Source organism: Lygodium microphyllum, chromosome 25, assembly GCF_053477565.2.
Source record: "Lygodium microphyllum isolate KBCC chromosome 25, Lygodium_microphyllum_v1.1.10, whole genome shotgun sequence".
Taxonomy (NCBI): domain Eukaryota; kingdom Viridiplantae; phylum Streptophyta; class Polypodiopsida; order Schizaeales; family Lygodiaceae; genus Lygodium; species Lygodium microphyllum.
Genome location: NC_141159.1, coordinates 97,718,566 through 97,738,590, shown reverse-complemented (window position 1 = coordinate 97,738,590; position 20,025 = coordinate 97,718,566). Strand labels below are relative to the sequence as shown.

Below are 20,025 nucleotides of genomic sequence, written 5' to 3'. Positions count from 1 at the left end.
TCACATTAAGGAATAAATCATGAAGTGAAGGAAGAGGCAAGCCTTATGACCTCGTATGGGGCAAGTGGATATAAAGGGACAGTTATAGGCTCTAGTTTCTAAACTACAATAAATAGGACCAATACATTAGACATAAAACCAACCTAAACCCATTTCCTGATGTGGCATATATGATTATCTTCAATAATGAGCTTGTCCCTATTTTCAATGCCTTATTTATGGGGAAATTTTTTTTGTAAGCTTTGTTAAGTGACCTATTTGGATACTCTAATTTTTACATGCTAGAAACCTTGAGGAGATACAATGAAGGTTTACACACTAACATGTGTGTGTATAGATACAAATGTTGTGGTGATGCAGTACCCTTGTTGGATATATGCACTGTGGTTATTTCAAGCCCTTGAAGAGTCAATGATTGTTGGTTGTTGGATAGGATGCCACTTAAAGTTGGTATCCCCCCTTAGTTCTAAAGTCTAAATGTCTCTTATGGCCATTTACCCACTTGCTGCACTGGGTCCATAGCCTTCACCATATGCCTATCCAACACAGTACATCCATCCATTTTTTAATCAAGAAAAATCATTTAAGGGCTTGCAAAACTTTTTTTTGTCCCCACCCACCTTTCTAGTGGGCTATACACCTCTCCTTGAGTGCACACCTCAATGTGTTGGTGTAGCCCCCTAATTGCATGCATGGCTACTTTGACATGAAGAGTCAAGTACTACTACTTGTTAGGTAGGATACTAGTTAGCTTTAGTACACCCCCTTAATGAATTTGAATTCCATGAACACTTGTCTTCTTCTTTAGCCACCCATCGAGCTATTGCCCATCAAAATTTTGATTTGGAAACCTTTTCTCTAAGGACTTGAATACTTTATGTTTGGGTGTGCCCTACACCTTTTGTTTTAGTCCATGTACCTTTTTAGGGGGCTATACACCTCTTCTTTGAGTGCACACCTTAATAGGACACCCCTCTTCTTGATTCTTCTTCTCAAAAGGATTTTCCAAGCATATTAGTATAATTAATATCATCTTTGAGCTACTAACTATTTTTCATGAGTAAATATTCATCTCAATAATCCTAAGATGGCTTGATGATTTTGGGTAGGTTGACAACATGTCTCCATATGGTGTAGGGTCATGCATACCACCAATCAATGCTTATCATCTCAAAGTTCCCCCATGAGAGTGGTACACTAGGACGTCTTTCAATCATACTATATCACGACAAGATATAGGCCTTATACCGACGTTAAAAGCAACGAAAATATAAATAACAAAATTTGCCTTTATCATCGCAAAAAACATCGTTATTGGCGACACCATAGAACAATCGGTATTAGCATCGTTATCAACGTCGCTATTTGCGTCGGTACCGATGCAAAGAACAATGCTGATAATGACGCTCTGTGATGCTAATAACGACACCAATAACGACGTGTGCAGGTAATTTTGCGATGCTAATAGCGACGATAACAAGAAAAAAATCTATGCTTTATTTGGGCCATACAAAATAGTTTCTACACTATGTACAATGCTCCTGTAAACCAAAACAAAGTGTACTTAAATCATAACACTAATACATGAAATAAATACATGATCGCATAATGAAAGCGACTGGTACAATCATGGCAAGATATCACTACTACATAGAAAATGTCTACACAGATCAGGCGACCAAAAAAGAAGGGTGTGTGAGATCCAGGGATCCAAGGGCGAGCTATATATCCTCGCCATCCGAAAGCTTGTCCCACCGCAAAGGAGCATCAAACGGACTCTACAAAAAAAGAAACAACTACACATCATTCCACCATACAATAATGCATTCTAATTAAACATGGTACCTGGACAAGAAAGATGAGTGACTTACAAGGCCGCCGCATCTATACAATTGGTCGATCAATGTAGTGAGACTGTGCCTCTCTGCATATCGAGTCTCAAGGCCGGTCGGATCGCGATTTGTAATGGAGTGCTGCAAAGAAAACAAAATACTAACTCTTAGAAACATGATTATCAGTACAAAGGATATTGCAAAAAAATAAGCAAGAAAAACAAAAGAAAAACTTACAAAGTCCTCCAGATATGTCCTATGGCCGCCACACCACTTCAGTCTCTAGTCATGCCCTCGCCACCTCGCGTTGCTGACTCCAACGTTCAGGAGAATCTATAGCCTCCTCCCTCAATCGGTGCCAGTGGTCCGCGTCTAGCCACTCGAGCTTTGCAGCCCCACTCTTGAGTGCCTTGCACGCGTCCGACGATCGTCTGTGTGATATATATGCACGTATCCAGTCCATCATCCAGCCCGTAGAAAATCTATCTACTATGGCTGGAACCGCAAACTCCTCATGCAAGGATGCTACTATGTAGTCCTTGCTCCCCTCTGGTATGTTTTTCCAATGATCTAAGACGTTGTGCTGAAAAACTTGTTGGCACAACTCTCTCATGCGAGCCATCACCCTCATCATTCATGATGATGGCTCCTGACCTATCATTGACAAGATAGCCATATCCCTCTGGGGTATGCCTAAGATGGGTCCTCTCCCACTTGCAACCACGCTCCTGGGCATATCCAGGAGACCCCTGTACATGTGGTGTACCAACGGGGGTAGTATCTATCGATGTAGCACCCATAGGGGTGCCACCTGCTGTAGACGGCTGAGCAAAAGCCAGAGTAATTGGAGTAGACGTCCCCACAGGTGTGACAAATCTTGGAGGTGACGCGACTCCAGTAGAACGAAGAGACGGAGACACCGCACTTGTGCCTCCACAGCAACCACCTGATCCACGCTCCTTGGAACCACCACGAGAGCGAGGAGTAGCACATGTATTCCGTGCCGACCGTGGGCTCACTGCCTCCATATCTCTACAGCATCCCCCTGACCTGAAGCACTCCCTCCCTCTGGCCCAAGTTTGAAGCGTTGACCTTGTCTGCTTGAAGCTAAAGCATCTGATCGCGCCAAAGTAGATCTAATAGAGCGGCCTGACGATGTCCGAGATAGCTCCTGGTCTGCCATGTCTCTGAATCTTGCCATCTGATCTAGAGACATGCATGTGAAGATATTCTGTAACTTCTCATCACTCATCCCTTGACTCATACTGATTATCTAAATATCCAAAAAGGTCACCTGCACAGACAAAAAATGATGTTAGTATAATCAATTTAAATCATACAAAGCACGGTAATATAAATCCTAAAAAAATGATCTCACTTAAAATGCATATCTTATGTACCCTTATAAGTGATTAGTCAACGAATTGAGTAAGTGGATGCTCCAAGTATGAAGTATCCTATGGTCCCATGTCAATCTCCTGACACAACTCTGCATACACTGGAAGTTTAATAGACATGTCACCACAAAAGGATGAGTCCACGTCATTCTCAAAGAATTCTTGGACTCCTGTATTTCCATCATTGTTAGCCAATGTTGGCTCCTCTACATGCTCCAAGCTTTCGGTGGCCTCCACCCCTTCGGTGGCCTCCACCCCTTGCAATATCGACCCCTCTACTTGCATATTGTCCTCATCTATGCTCGGAACATCGCTTTGATCATATACTCTCGCACTGTGGGGAGCTGAAGGTATAACATACCACCATCGAGGTTGTCGGGGGTTTGGATAGAAGATTACATGTTCACAAACATGTACAAGAGAGATTAAACTATTGTGACATGTACCACGTCGTAATACAATTAACAAAAAAATGAGTTCATGCACCTGTTCACAATGGGCCGGCAACACAAAGGTGTCGCGCAAATCCGTCCATTTTTTTTCAGAATCTATTTCAAGAAATCCAAATGGACCTTGTCAAACTGTTGATCCAGCTCCTTCAAGTACCACTTTGAACCACTACACATCGAATAGTATCATGGAGAAGCTATGGCAATCCACCGTAATAATACTTTGCAAGTTCCAAAATACTCCATCTCATCTATAACCGTGTTTGGATCCGTTTCTCATCGTCGGCTCTCTTGCTCGAACCTTGCCATGATACCACAGTCCATTGTGAAGCGCATTTTGTCAATACGCTCCACGCGAAAATGCCGTCTGCATGACCACGTTGTACTATATATTTTGTACTATACATTGAAACACTCAAATTAGTTGTCACATATAAAATATAGATACAAAAAATCCTAAACACGTCATCACCTTTGGACTACATCCCCTGGAGAATTCCCACTCCTCAATTGAGACCTCCACCCCTTCGCAAGACACTGCGGTTAAAGCTCCATGCAACCATCGCGTTGACATGAACTATAGCATCTCCTCCATGCCTCGGGATATTGAATCGGTCGATGGCACGTACTACGTCAAAATTCAGATCGCGCTTTCTCTCGATCTTGCCTAGCTTGCTGGTACCTAGAGAACCACGTCTCCATAGAGGCATGGTGCAACATACAAAAGCGATTCTGTAAGAGAGAGAACCAGGGAGAGAGAAAGAGGAGAGAGAAGACTGCAGAGGAGTAAGAAAGACTGCAGGAAGAGGGAGAATAAGAGTGACGAGGAGAGAGAAAGACTAGATTTAGAGAGAGAAAGACAAGAAAGAAGGGGAAGCCATAGAAGCTGTGAGCAAGAAGGGAGAGAAAGTCTGTAATTGTATTAATGTGTCAAAAAGATGTGAAAATTTACGTCTTCTCTCCTTTTATACCAATGTCAGTGTGACATGGTATAATATCAACATTATTAACACTTATTTGCTATTCCCAGCTTCTTACAATCCATCCCTTCCCAAAAGTTTTTGTCCTAAAAAATAAACCTAGAAACAACTAGAGAGGAGATGGATACAACAGAGCACTACTCTGTTTTACAGCTTTACAAATGGAAAATGAATGAAAAATGACCATTACAAGAGCTGAATTTGAAGAACGGAAGTAAGGCCCAACTATATACATGATTTGAAGTACTTCAGAAGCAAATGGAGCCATAAAGTCTTCAACAAATAGTCCCAGAACAAAGTAGACAGCTTGCTGAATAAACAGTCCCTGCTGGACCAAATCTGCCATAACTTTTTATAGAAGTGTCCAAATGAGATGTACCATATATCAAAACGAAGCTCTTGAAGAGTACTTTAAGCCTATGTAGATAGCTTAATTCTGAAAATTAGGTATGATAAAAACTGTTCTAAAATAGCGTGCTGTCCTGAACTAGTCTGCATCAATACTAGCTCCATAAGCAATAGGCTTCAGCCACCAATGTCTCCCTCAAGTATGGATACTCATCCAATATAGAATCAGGTCTCCAAGAAGCCTCTTCAGATGGTAAACCTCTCCATTTGATCAAATATTCCACAATAGAACGTGATCGAAGCTTCTTTTCACGCTAACCTATAACAGTCTCTGGGATGTACTGAACAAGACCATCTTCATCAATAGGTGGCAGCTCATCAACTATATCCACTGGATCACCATAATAGGGCTTGAGCTGACTAACATGGAAGACGTTATGAATCTTTGTAGAAGAGGGAAGCTCTAGTTTGTATGTCAAATCTCCAATCCGCTTAAGGATCATGTAAGGGCCATAAAACCTGTGGGCAAGCTTATTACTGGATCCATCTTTCAACGTAGAGTACTTAGATTTTGGCACTTTCAACAAAACCAAATCTTCTTCTTGGGACTCTAAAGGCCTCCTCTTCTCATCAGCATACATCTTCATTTGATCTTGAGCCTTCCTTAGATTCACCTTGCATTGCTGAAGAAGGGTCTATATTCTTTCCAACTCTTCCTTCCCATGAGGATTGATCTTTTCATTAAAGATGACTGTGGGTAAGGGCACCTTGTAACCATACAAAGCCTCAAAGGGTGAAACTCCTATGCTCACATGAGTGGAATTGTTGTAAGCAAACTCAGCCAGGTGTAACCAAGAATCCCATGAGGTTTGGACATCATAACAAAAACGGCGAAGATAAGTCTCCAACCATTTATTAACTCTCTCTGTCTGTCCATGAGTTTGGAGATGATAAGCCGTAGATGGAGCCAACTTAGTGCCCATAGATGTAAATACCGCTTGCCAGAAGCTACTCATAAACTTTGAGTCCCTATCATGGACAATCACCTGCGGTAATCCATGTAGTCTAAACATATGCTCCATAAACTGGTTGGCCACTTGAGAAGCAGTAAACTGAATTTTTGTTGGGATAAAATGAGCTGCTTTGGTGAGTCTGTCAACCACCACATAAATACTATTCCACCCCTTCTTAGTAGTAGGTAAGCTAGTGATAAAGTCCATAGTAATATGAGTCCATTTACCCGTAGGAATAGGCAATGGCTGTAATAAACCTCCTGGCTTATGGGTGCTATCCTTATTTTGCTGACAAGGCATACACTTCATAATGAAGTCCTTGACATCTTTCCACAGTCCTTTCCAATAAAAGCTCTTGTTGATCCTATCATAAGTCTTGAAAACTCCCAAGTGTCCAGCTAAAGGAGAAGAATGTAACTCCTCCATAATTTTCCGCTTGAAAGAAGAAGTAGAGGGAATAACAATCTTGTCCTTCCACCAAATAAGACCATTTTTAAGCTAGTAATGTGAGTTTTCTTCCATAAGACCTTGCTATAATTTCTGAAAGATTTGGTTGAATTCCTCATCTAAAAGATAGGCCTCCTGTAGTTCTTCAATCCAATCATTATGTAGTTCTGTCATGGCTGACACTTTGCAGGCCCACATACGAGAAAGAGAATCAGCCACTATGTTATCTTTGCCCCTTGTATGAGTGATGTCAAAGTCATAATTATGTAATGTAGCTACCCATCGACGTTGCTTTGGAGTGAGATTTGACTGAGGAAATACTTGAGTTCCCGGTGATCACTATGTACTCTGAATCGGCTGCCATATAAGTAATGGTGCCATTTCTTGATTGCATGCAGGATAGCCAACATTTCCTGGTCATAAACATTCATGGCTATCTCCTTATCTGTAAGCTTACGACTCTCAAATGCAATTACTCCATGCTCCTGAATCAAAACAGCCCCAATGCCACGGCCACTAGCATCACACTGTATAGTAAACTCTTTGGAGAAATCCGAGCATACTAGGATAGGAGCAGAAGTAAGTAGTTCCTTTAACTGGTTGAAGCTGCTATCTGCAAGAGCATCCCAAAAGAAAGCCTCTTTCTTCAACCTGTCAGTCAAAGGAGCTGAAATTGCCGCATAATGCTTTATAAATCGGCGATAGAATGAAGATAGACCAAGAAATCCTCTATGAGAGGTAGTAGTAGTAGGCGTTGGCCAATATCTTATGCATTGCACCTTCTTGGGATCAGCCTGTATTCCTTTTTCACTGACTATATGCCCCAAGTATTCCACTTAGTCTGCATGAAAGAGCACTTCTTCTCCTTAGCAAAAAGCCTATGATGTCTCAACACATCAAAAACCTTCCTCATATGTGACAAATGATCCTGTAAAGTCTTGCTATAGATCAAGATGTCATCAAAGAACACCAAGACAAACTGAAAGAGGAAAGGTTGCAAGATCTTATTCATCAAGCTTTGAAAGGTAGCTGGAGCGTTTGTAAGCCCAAATGGCATCACCAAGAAATGATAGAGCCCACGATCAGTCCTAAAAGCAGTATTGACTTCATCACCCTCTCTCATGTGAATCCGATGATACCCTGATCTCAAATCAATCTTCGTGAAAAATCGAGCCCTCTTAAGTTCATCAAGCAAATCATCAATCCTGGGTATAGGATACATGTTCTTCACTATTATCTTATTGAGATCCCTGTAGTCAATGCACATTCTGAAAGATCCATCTTTCTTTTTGACTAACAGGACTGGAGATGCATAAGGTGAAGAACTTGGTTCAATGAATCCCATTTCAAGAAGCTCTTTGATTTGCTTGGCTACTTCCTCTCGTTCACATTTTGATAGTCTGTAAGGTGGCTTATTGATTGTCTTTGAGTTGGGCTCCAAATCAATGGGGTGATCCACCGCTCTCTTAGGAGGCAATGAAGTAGGTACTTCAAACAAATCTCTATACTCCTCAAGAAGAGCTGTCAAGGTTGGATGATTTGCTGAATTATTGGGTTGATCCTATGTTTCTTTGTTCAAATGCAAAACAAATATCTGTGAGCGCTTCTTGTACTCTCTCTTGAGTTGTTGAATGGTGATAAGCTGAAAATCACATCTACTAGGAATTCCCTGTAAATGGATGAGCTGTCTATTGGAGAAAAACTCCATATATAACTGTGAGAAATCCATAGTGATCCTGCCTAATGTCATCAACCAATCACAACCAAGTACAATATCTATGGGCCTCATTTCCAAAGTGATCAGGTTTACTTTGACTTCAAAATTTTCAGCCAATTGCAAAGAAACCTGTGGGCAAATCTGTGTGCTGATTTCTTCTTCACCATTAGCCACTTGTACTCTAATGGGCTGCTGTAAGTCTATGGGAACACAATTTAACTTGTCCATGATGGACTTATTGACAAAACTATGAGTACTGCCACTATCTATCAGGATGAACATTGGCTTTCCACATATACTTCCCTTCATACGAAGTGTATTAGGGCTCTTAGATCCCGTCCAAGCATCCATAGAGATAGAACAATTAGTGGCAGCAAGCGACTTATCACAAGATCCACCAGGATCAAACGGAACATCTCCGCCTAGATCAAAAGGAAAAGAGTCGGCTGGATCATAAAAGTATTCCTGTCCACCGTCATCCTCAAAATCTTCATTTTCAGCATTGATTGCCACTGCATTAGCTTCATCTATGTCATCTTTAAAGTCCTCAAAAACTAGCATACTCTGAAGCTTTGGCTTGACATTTTTGTATACACACTTTGAAGCATGATCAAGAGTATACTTTTCTCCACACTTGAAGCATAAACCCTTGTCCTTCCTTTTCTTGTAAAGATCCATGGGAATAGATTTTGGATTTGTATTAGCTGAAGTGGACTTAGGCTTGTTGTCACCCTGCTTAAATTCAACCTTTGGACTATTTGCTGTCCTGAAATTACTTTGTGACCTAGAAGCATTGAATGGAGGATAAGTTGGTACCCGTAAGCTACCACTAGGCATATGATTGCTGCCATAAATGTTACCAACTTGTCCCTGCTTTAAAACAGTCCTTGGATGTCCATAACTGGGCTGAAATGAAGACTCTTTCCTATACTTTCTTCCATAGCGCTCCGCAAGCTCAATAGCCTTGAAAAGTGAAGTAGGATTTTGCGCCATAACATCAGCTGACAAAGATGGCTCTAGACCATACATAAACTTGTGAAGCTTGGCCTCATCACTGATGCTTTCCACATACATGGTCAAGTTGAGAAATTGGTTTGTATACTCTCTTACACTTAGGCCTCTTTGTTCCAAACCATACCATCTCCGTGCTAGCTTCTCTTTTTCAAGAGGCGAAACAAAGACTTCAGCCATAAGTGCCTTGAAAGCTTCCCAATTCTCAATAAGTACATTCTCTTTCTTGATATACCTCCATCAAGTATGGGCAAATCCTTCTAGATGCAAGGAAGAAAAGTGAATCTTCATATCATCAGTTTTAGGGTATATATCAAAGTAGGACTCCATCTTAGAGGTCCAGTCCTCTAATTCTGATGGTGAAGATGACTGGCCATTAAATTTGGCTAAAATAATTTTTTCTTTGAATTCTCTTTCATGAAAGGGTTGCTGTCCCAAAATTGGTTGATCAGGATTTCCAAGTACAGAACCTCCAAATTGAGACTGAAATCTTCCAACAGGTGGCTGAGAATTACCATGTAATCTTCCTGTTGGCAAAGTACCCCTGGAATTTTGAGTATGCAGTCCAAAAGCTTGAGTATTGGCCGCATTTACATTGCCCAAATAGTCATCATGCCTTTGTGAAGCTTCTCCTACTTCATACTGACTATTTGGAATGCCTCTTCTTCCAATAATCCCATTTCCATGACCATTTTGGTTAGATGCCTGAAGTGGGACTGAAGGGCCAGTGTTTGAACAAGCCTTCTCATTAACTTCTTTTGATGCCATTTGCAATTGTATGAATTTAGAGATTTGTGCCATGAGTTGGTCGTTGGATTCTACCAACTTATCAATAGAAGCCTTGGTTTGATCAGTAGATTGAACCATCTGCTCCATTCTTGACAAGATGGCCTCATGTCATTCCCTATGTCTTTGTTCATGGGCACACAAAGTATCAGTGAGTATATTTATTTCTCCTTGTTGTTGAAGCTCTTCAGGGTTCTCTTGAAGTGTGATATCCATCATGGAATCCCTGATTTACTGAGCATAATCCTCCTAGACCTTATTTTTGCATTTATGTCCTGCCATATTAGTGGTCCTGCAGTACCCCCTGTCAGTAAAACGGCTATAACTTTGGCTAGGAAGCTCTGATTTCAAAACTTTTTTGTGTGAATTGAAGCTAACAATTCCCTCTTCGAGATGAGCTATAGAATGCTATAATAGGTTTAGGACAGAAAATTCTGTAGCTAGATTTCAGAGTCTGAACTGTCCAGTCCTGCAACCTGTCTAGACCTGTAAGTGCCCTGTCTTGACCCTGTAATGCAAGATAGTAATCCCAAATGGCTACCAAACCCTGCAAAAGGGTATGTAGGACCTGAGGGTACCCTGTAGTACCTTCACCTATGCTTCAGCAATGAAGGGTGTACCTGTAACCACCTGTAAATACCATGTAAGTGACCTATAAATTCCCTGTTTTACCCTGTTTTGGTCCTGTAGGTACTTGAGTCCTTGGAAAGTCTTCAATCTTTAATCCTCCACTCGTTGTACCTGAGTGAGGGATAAAACGGCATGACAGGCTCCCTACATGGGCTCCGAGTTCCCCCCGGGTCGGTTGGTTGCACCCCTTCGGGATCTTCGATAGTGAGGGAGGGTCACCTCTCTTTTGTCCCACTATCTCCCTCGGCATCCACCTTTTTCCTCGGTGGGAATATCAACATGGCAGAGGCTAGTGTGCTAATCAACCAGCATGATATGCAATTCAGAAATATTCATTCAGCCTTTCATGAGATGCAATTGATTGAGATAAGAAAATTTGGGATAGGAGAAGGGTCTTACCGCTGCAATTCAGTGACTCACTGATTGCTAGTACTTACCCTTTTACAATATTTCAATTTGGGCAAAAGAAATTCAGCCAATCAATTGGATTAGAGTAAACAAAGACATCAATCAATGTATTCAGTCAATAGGATTCAAGTGTTATGCTGAAATTTCAGATTGAAGCCTCTAATTCACTGATTGGAACTAATATGCATTAAGCAAGCATTGCATTCATGAATAGATGGATTCAAGCAAAGGTTGGCTGAGAATTTGATCAATAATGTTCAATTCTTTAATCTCTCAATCAAATGGATTAAGCTCAGCAATTGGATTAATAAGAGAGATTAAGAATTGAAGAGAAGTACCTTTGACATGGCTGAAGATGACTTGATCAATTCTCAAATGCTTAATAGATCCCCTGGTTGTCCAATGTTGGTAAAATAATCCATAAGGCTTGCTTATCCGGTGCTTGAGACCAATCTTGAAGCTTCAAATGCTTGAAATTGAAGCATTAAACCAGTTTCCCCCAAATTTTTGCTCCATAGAAGCTCTTGATCTTCAATCTTTAACCATTCCGTGCTTAATCCTTGCAATTTGTTGAAGAATCCTTGCTGAGATGATTCCACGGGCCAAAAGGATGAAGAATCTTCAAGAAATTGTTAAGAAATGAAAGCTTGGGCTGAAGCTTTCATGGCTGCCCATGGACTGTTCATGTAGGGTTTCAAGAGAGTGAAAAGCTGAGAAATATAACTCTATTTTGGAGTAAACACACCAGGAACTTGAAGGAATCACTACCAAGGATGAATTAGAAGCTCCATAGCTGAGGATTAACTGAGGGAAGATGAAGAACAGGCTCAAAAAAATCAGCGCAAATTTCGGGTTGCTGTCCAGGCCACGTGCCAGCTTCAACATGGCATGAAATTGTGCTCTACTTATTGCATTTGATGTCTAGAGTGCCATTATGCTGGCCATTGTTGATGGAGAGCAAGGATCAGTGAGAAAAGAAGAGATCTCAGCCAGCAAACTCCACAGAAGCTTGGGCAGAGCTTGAAGAAAGAGGAAAGGAAGACCTCTTTTGAAAAGTAACCGTAGTTTAGTCTCTAACTAAGCCCGGTTAACCATCCTTTACCCTAGTTACCTTCAATTTTGCATAAAATTTGATGACGTCCAGCCATTTAAGCCTTTACCTGCCATATCTGACCTTGGATATCTCCAGATGTAGTCTCTTGCTAACTGTAGATGTCCTGCAGCACTCCACTAGTCACTGTCTTGTACCATTTTTGTCTGAAATTGGTTTTGAAATAGGAAAATGGAACTGAAAATGGAAGAAAATAATGGATCAAAGACTGAAGCTCTGATACCACTTGTCAAAGAGAGAACTAGGGAGAGAGAAAGAGGAGAGAGAAGACTGCAGAGGAGTGAGAAAGACTACAGGAAGAGGGAGAATAAGAGTGACGAGGAGAGAGAAAGATTAGATTTAGAGAGAGAAAGACAAGAAAGAAGGGGAAGCCATAGAAGCTGTGAGCAAGAAGGGAGAGAAAGTCTGTAATTGTATTAATGTGTCAAAAAGATGTGAAAAATTACATCTTCTCTCCTTTTATACCAATGTCAATGTGACATGGCATAATATCAACATTATTAACACTTATTTGCTATTCCCAGCTTCTTACAGATTCACCTTCTCCACCATTGCAGCATCCATTCTTTTTTCTACCCCATTTCCAACCATCATATCTCCGGTCAGTCTATCATCGTCCTTCAGCAACCATAGTATTTTGTTATCTGGATCCATCGTTAGTAGCCATTGTGAAATATGCACTAGCACCTCAGACACCAACCAACCTTCAGCTATGCTACCTTTTGGCCGAGCTCGTTGTCGCACAAAGCCTTTTTTCAGGGTTTTCATGAAGCGCTCCAAGAAGAACATCCATCACGTATGGACACATCCAGCAATCTCCACTTCATCTACAAGATGCACAAGAAGGTGGATTTGCATCATGAGCATGCTGGTAGGCAAGTATTTCTCAAAGAGACAGACCGTCTGCACTGCTCCCCGCCTAGCAGATTCAATAGAGGACATCTTAATCTCCTTCTATGAGATCCATTGCACTAAAATCAACAACCTGTAAATGGCTTCGCATATTTCTGGAGTAAGGCATCCTGCAATCACGATCGGTAGTACAAACTGCCACAAATGAGAAAGCATTATGAACAATGGCTACACTCCAAATAGCAAAATGTGCATGCCAATTACAATCCATTCATAGTACAAACCTGACATATCTTATGCCAGTCATGGGATTTTAGCCCTGATAATTGGTCGTCTTTAGAAAATGCAGGCCTGAGAGGACGCATCATACCTCTCAGAGTGCGGATAGACTTGACTATTTGCTTCACAATGCGCTCTTCTATAGTGGACAAAACCCAAGGAGTGCGAGGTAGCTAAACGCAACCATCAGCACTCGACTACAGCCAAAGCGCCTCCATCTTGCCTACCTCTTTCAAATCCATTTGTGCCCCTATAGTGTCTCTCTTTCCTGTGATGTGGTCCCATAGTAAGCTGCCCACATTCTTGAAAATATGCATGGGATCCAACAAGTGGTTGATTTGTAAGTGGATCCAATATGGCAACTCGTAGAAAACTGAGAACCGGTGCATTCCATTTGGATGTGACTCCGCGTGGACCATTTTTAGCTCGTACTAGCTTACGACATTCATACGTGTTGGAGGTCGTCCAAGAAAACCTTCCCTGAGTTCATGACCCTCTGGCAAGAAAGTGGCGTGTCCTTGATATACCATCTTCTTCATGGTTCGTGACCTTTGGGAGTCTAATTGTGGCTTGCACAATGGACATGCATAATAACTTGAGGTAACCAGACCTATTCCAACACCTCTGTCTAGTGAATACAAACTTGAACGAGATAAAATATAGATATTACCAATGAGAACGGAAACCTATTTACCTGAGCACTCTCCGAATCCTGGAAAGTCATGCATCGTCCACATGAGAATGTCTCAAATATCGGTGGATCGTCGACCATCGCACTTGCTTATATTTTCCACGGTGACCCCCTCCTCCCACAAAATCTTAAGCTCATTGACTAATGGACGAAGATACATGTCCATATTTTTGACTTTGCAGCGGCCGGAACGAGTAAGCTAAGGATGAGATGTCCTTTCTTTGTAGAAATCCATGGAGGGATATTGTAGTTGACTACCACTACCACTACCACTAAACGCCATATTGGAGAAAATGGAAATTTCCCATAAGTTTGGGACACGTGGTCAAATCTTTGGATTTGTCATAACTTGAACACTATAACTCCAAATCAAGCGCTCTATAGCTCAATAGATTCTATTTTTCAAGTGCTTTCCAATGATAGATCACATCATATGATTTTAAGAAACTTATGGGCATGTTATCCGGGTTGTTAGCTATATATAGTCTGTCTATATATAGCGACTTGGTATATTCCTATCATGTGTGCTCAGTTGACATACTTCTGGGGTTCCACTTTCGGTGTCTTGTGTCTCTCTTCTCCTCTCTCTTCCTTCGTTCCTTGTCTCCCTCGCGCACTTTTCTACATGGTATCAGAGCATGCACAGGTCGGTAGCTGAGTGTATCTTGCCTTGTTGTACCTGCCGTTGGCCATGGTAACCTAGCCCCCTCCGTCTCTCCCATTATGTTCATCGCCAGGAGGCTCCTTTGCCTCCACCATCACCAGCATAAGGCAAGAACGCCCAGTCGGGCCCCCGCTCCCTCTACAACGGCCTTGCCCCCTCCCCGTAATAAGCGGCCTGACCGTTGCTGCCAGACATGGATCCATACCTTCCCCTATTTTCTCCTCCATCTCTAGAACCTGTGACCTTCGTGCTTGAAGCACGACGCTCTAACCCAACTAAGCTAATAGGCCAGCAACATTCATCAAATGGGGGTAGTGGGCCGCAACTAGACTAGATCTCTTTCCACGGGATTTGTGCGTTGAATTGACAAAACTGCACACCAAGGCACCTGCCCACAGTTTTAATTATACAGTTCAAACTATAGAAACTGCATTTGGCCAGAAGCTTTATGACATTTTTGAAGATTTTGAGGAAGTGCCAGTAGCTCCAGGGAGCATTGCACAGGTCCACAGGGCAATGCTGCGTGCTGTTCATGGTTACAAACAAAAGCCCATGGTAGTGGCAGTGAAAGTAAGGCATCCTGGTGTTAGTGACATAATCAGGCGTGATTTCGTTATCATAAAATGGAGTGCGAATCTATCAACATTAATTCTAGGAATTAGCTGGTTAAGGCTGGATGACAGTGTGTGGCAGTTTGCAGTTTTCATGTTTACACAGGTTGATCTTGCTCGAGAAGCAACACATCTCAGTAGGTTTCTTTACAATTTCCGGAGTTGGAGGGATGTGTCCTTTCCAAGACCTATCTATCCTTTTGTACATCCTGCAGTTTTGGTAGAATCATTTGAGCAAGGGCAGAGCATCTCTTGTTTTGTTGAACTCACGGAGAAGAGTTGCATCAACCATTCTCTGGCACACATTGGCACAAATACACTTCTAAAAATGTTGCTTGTCGATAATTTTATCCATGCAGACATGCATCCTAGGAATATTCTAGTTCGGGTGAAAAATGTGAGAACTTCCAGCTGATGATAAATTGTTTTATTTATATTCTGTTCATGGGGCCCCACATGTGTTATGTTGTCTATAGAGCGGCGTCGCGAACTGTCTCTATAGACCTTGTGTTGTTCTAATGTCACTGTAACGTTTTTCTTTAAGTTTTGATGTGACAGATATACTGCTTACATCCCAAGTTCAGTTGAAGGAATCTCTTGGAGATTTTATCTTTTGCAATGACGTCGCTTATCCTTATTTTACATGTTGTATATTTAGGAGTGATAAAGCTCTTTTGATGCCTCTGAATAGGCTGTTGTAATTCAGGAGTGATATAGCTCCTTCTCCATTGATGTTGTAATTCACGAGTGATGTAGCTCCTTTGATGCCTATGAATAGGCTCTTGTAAGTTCAACTTTGTAATTTTATATTTTGAATATTAATATAACGGTAGGCCTATATAGAGCTATGAGTTTTTCCCTTGAGCCCCCAAGGGTTTTTTCATCCATAGTAAGGGACATTTATTTGAGCGGGGGTGTTAGCTATATATAGTCTGTCTATATATAGCGCCCTAGGCCCCCTCTATATATTCCTATCATATATGCTCAATTGACACACTTCTGTGGTTCCACTTTCGGTGTCTTGTGTCTCTCTTCTCCTCTCTCTTCCTCCGTCCCTCGTCTCCCTCACGCATTGTTCAACACAGGTGCCACCTTTTTAGTATGCAAAAAATGAAAATTCGGAGATTCCCAAACTCACTAATATTATGTTACTACCACTATAATAAATAAGAAAAGAAGAAGGAAAAAAAAACAACAGCAACTACTTCTCGGGAAAAAAAACAACTACTACTACTACAATAAACAAGAAAAGAAGAAAAACTACTACTACTACTATTAAAAAAAACAAGAAAACTAAACAACAATAAACAAGAAAAGAAAAAAAACTACTACTATAACAACAAACAACAACAATTAATTTTCTTTTCTCTCTTCCTCTCCCTCTCTCATTTCCTCTCCCTCCCTCACTCTCTCCTGCTCTTTCTCTCTTTCCCTATCAAGTTTAATGTTTTTTCTCTCTTTTTCTCTCTCCTCTCCCTCTCTCATTTCCTTTTCTCTCTTCCTCTCCCTCTCTCATTTCCTCTCCCTCCCTCACCCTCTCCCTCTCTTTCTCTCTTTCCCTATTATGTTTAATGTTTTTTCTCTCTCCTCTCCCTCTCTCATTTCCTTTTCTCTATTCCTCTCCCTCTCTCATTTCCTCTCCCCGCCTCACCCTCACCCTCTCTTTCTCTCTTTTCCTATTAGGTTTAATGTTTTTTCTCTCTTTTTCTCTCTCCTCTCTCTCTCTCACTCATTTTTTCTCTCCTCTCCCTCTGTCATTTCCTCTCCCTCCCTCACCCTCTCCCTCTCTTTCTCTCTTTCCCTATCAAGTTTAATGTTTTTTCCCTCTTTTTCTCTCTCCTCTCCCTCTCTCATTTCCTTTTCTCTCTTCCTCTCCCTCTCTCATTTCCTCTCCCTCCCTCACCCTCTTCCTCTCTTTCCCTCCTTCCCTGTTAGGTTTAATGTTTTTTTTCTCTTTTTCTCTCTCCTCTCCCTCTCTCATTTCATTTTCTCTCTTCCTCTCCCTCTCTCATTTCCTCTCCTTCTCTCACCCTCACCCTCTCCCTCTCTTTCTCTCTTTCCCTATTATGTTTAATGTTTTTTCTCTCTTTTTCTCTCTCCTCTCATTCTCTCATTTTTTGCTCTCTCCTCTCCCTCCCTCATTTCCTTTTGCTCTCTTCCTCTCCCTCCCTCATTTCTTCTCCCTCCCTCACCCTCTCCCTCTCTTTTCCTATTATGTTTAATGTTTTTCTCTCTCCTCTCCCTCTCTCATTTTCTTTTCTCTTTTCCTCTTCCTCTCTCATTTCCTCTCCCTCTCTTTCTCTCTTTTTTCTCTCTCCTCCCCCTCTCTCATTTATTTTTCTCTCTACTCTCCCTCTCTCATTTCCTCTCCCTCCCTCATTTCTTCTCCCTCCCTCCTCACCCTCTCCCTCTCTTTCTCTCTTTCCCTATTATGTTTAATGTTTTTTCTCTCCCCTCTTCCTCTCTCATTTCCTTTTCTCTCTTCCTCTCCCTCTCTTTCTCTCTTTCCCTAGTATGTTTAATGTTTTTTCCTTCCTCTCCCTCTCTCATTTCCTCTCCCTCCCTTTCTCTCTTTCCCTATTATGTTTAATATTTTCTCTCTTACTTTCCCTCTCTCTTTCCCTATTATGTTGAATGTTTCCCTGTCTTTCCTCTCCCTCCCTCTCCCTCTTCCTCTCCCTCTCTCATTTCCTCTCCCTCCCTCTCCCCCTCCCTCTCCCTCTCTTTCTCCCTTTCCCTATTATGTTTAATGTTTTTTCTCTCTTCCTCTCCCTCTCTCAAATACTCTCCCTCCCCCTCTCTTTCTCTCTCCCTCTGATGCCAGGAGGCATATTTTACGGTGGATTCCGTGCCACGGTGGATTCCGTGAGGTTTTATGGTGGATTCCGTAAACTTTGATGACCGGGGCTCATACACAAAGTGGAATCTTTGTGCGAGAAGTTGATGGGGACGCCTGTCCTTTTCAGGCGTTTCATTAATTTAGTATGTACATGGGTGATTCCATAGCGGGTGATTCCGCAAAATGCATATTAAATTAATAAACGTTTATGAGTTTAGAGTGCGCACTCGTAATAAATTAAGGTTAGGATTTATTTCTAACCAGTTGATTTATTTATGTAGCTAAAGACTGCTAGGTATTCACTTTTGTCGGTTTAATTGTATTATTTTACTAACAATTGTGAATGCTTCAGTTGATGTGTAGAGATAGCAGCAATGGCAGAGAAAAGCATTGGAGGATAGCGAGTATTCGATCTATGGATTATATTCTGATAGGCGCCACGCCTATATTTTGTCATACCTATTTATTGAGGCATCGATTATTTATTATTATTTTGTATGCGCATGGGCGCACGGTTATGTTATTTCTATTTGGACATTGTATTGGGCGTACCAGACTCTTTGGGCACTGTCCATGAGCTTTATTCCTATTTTTGTAAAAGCAAACTCAAAAGCTAAAAGCTTGTCATATTTTGTAAATTGGGCTATTATTGAGCATGAAGATGAAATATACATAAAATACATGCTTTGTGAAGCGCTCACACAAGGCATGGGGGGAGATTGCACCCAATTGGTCTCTTGCTCTTGTCGTTCATGCTTTTTACCATGTAACTTGTGCAAAAAGTAGAGTTCATTGTTCTTGGGGACCTTCCGGCATTCACTACGCGAGCATACAACGTCCAGATCTGCGCACCAGTGGTATCAGAGCAGAGCTGAGATCAAGAGCTTCCAATCGCTACCCATCTTGTGCGAAGGCGGAGCTCCTGGAACGATCGGGCTCTACGATCAATCTCGTCGCGAACCGTCAATACAGGCAGACTTCTGGCGATCAAGAACCCCTGTTTCTGTTATTAGATCGCGAAGGACCGGGCTACAGAGGCGGAGGACCATTTCCAAATCTCCTTCATCAAGTCGTGGGAAAACAGCGAGAAAACTCCATATCCAATCTTTTCATAAGTTTAATAGTAAAGCTTATAAGCTTTAAAGAAGCTTAAAAGCTTCAAAACTGGTCTGCGAGGTCTCTAAGGACCTCTGAAATTTGCGTAACAGCACAAAAAACGGCCCCCCCCACAATCTGCGCGGTTTTCTTCTTCTTAAGCTCTAAGCTTAATCAATCAAGCTTAGTCCTCTAAGGCAAGTCACTTCTGCAAGTCACAAACTCCAGGTCACACCCAACAAAATCAAGTTCAGCAAGTATTTTCTGATCAAGTTCTGCAAGTTCCATAAATCGAATAAGTTCTGCAAGTTTGCAACTCTGCAAGTCAGACTAGTCAACTAGAGTCAGAACTGACTTGTGCTCAAAACTCCTAGAAGGACTGTTCCTACGCAGAAACTCTGAACTGCAAAGTTGTTCATTGGAAGGTACTCTACCCATACGCAGGTTTGCTGAAGCATTTTCAGCATACGAAGAAGGATAAATCGCAAATTTTCCGAAGATTGAGAAAGCTATACCCAAAAACACATAAGCCTTGTATTTCCGAACTTGAGCTACGCTCATCCCGCTAACCTGATTTTGAGTGAGAAAGGTCTTTTGAGTTTTGCAGGATGACGGAACCACATATGGATGATCTTATGGGGCTGAAGGCGACTTACCTGAGCCTACGATGGAGCAAAAGATGGACTTAATCATGATGCAATTGGAAGAAGAAAGAAGGGCTAGGCAATCATTGCAAGCTCAACTGGCAAATTTACAAAGAGCGTCTACCGACAAAGAAGAACATCAAGCTGAAGATCTTATTCGACGTACCATCGACGCAACTCTTGAAGCTCAAACCATCCGCAAGGAATCAAAGATAAGTAAA

The 20,025-nt window shown here is 41.6% G+C and overlaps 1 pseudogene; it reads left to right on the top strand.

The window, feature by feature from the left end:
• Positions 1 to 1,400: 1,400 nt before the first annotated feature.
• Positions 1,401 to 15,641, top strand: LOC148014528 (uncharacterized; annotated as a pseudogene).
• Positions 15,642 to 20,025: the final 4,384 nt, after the last annotated feature.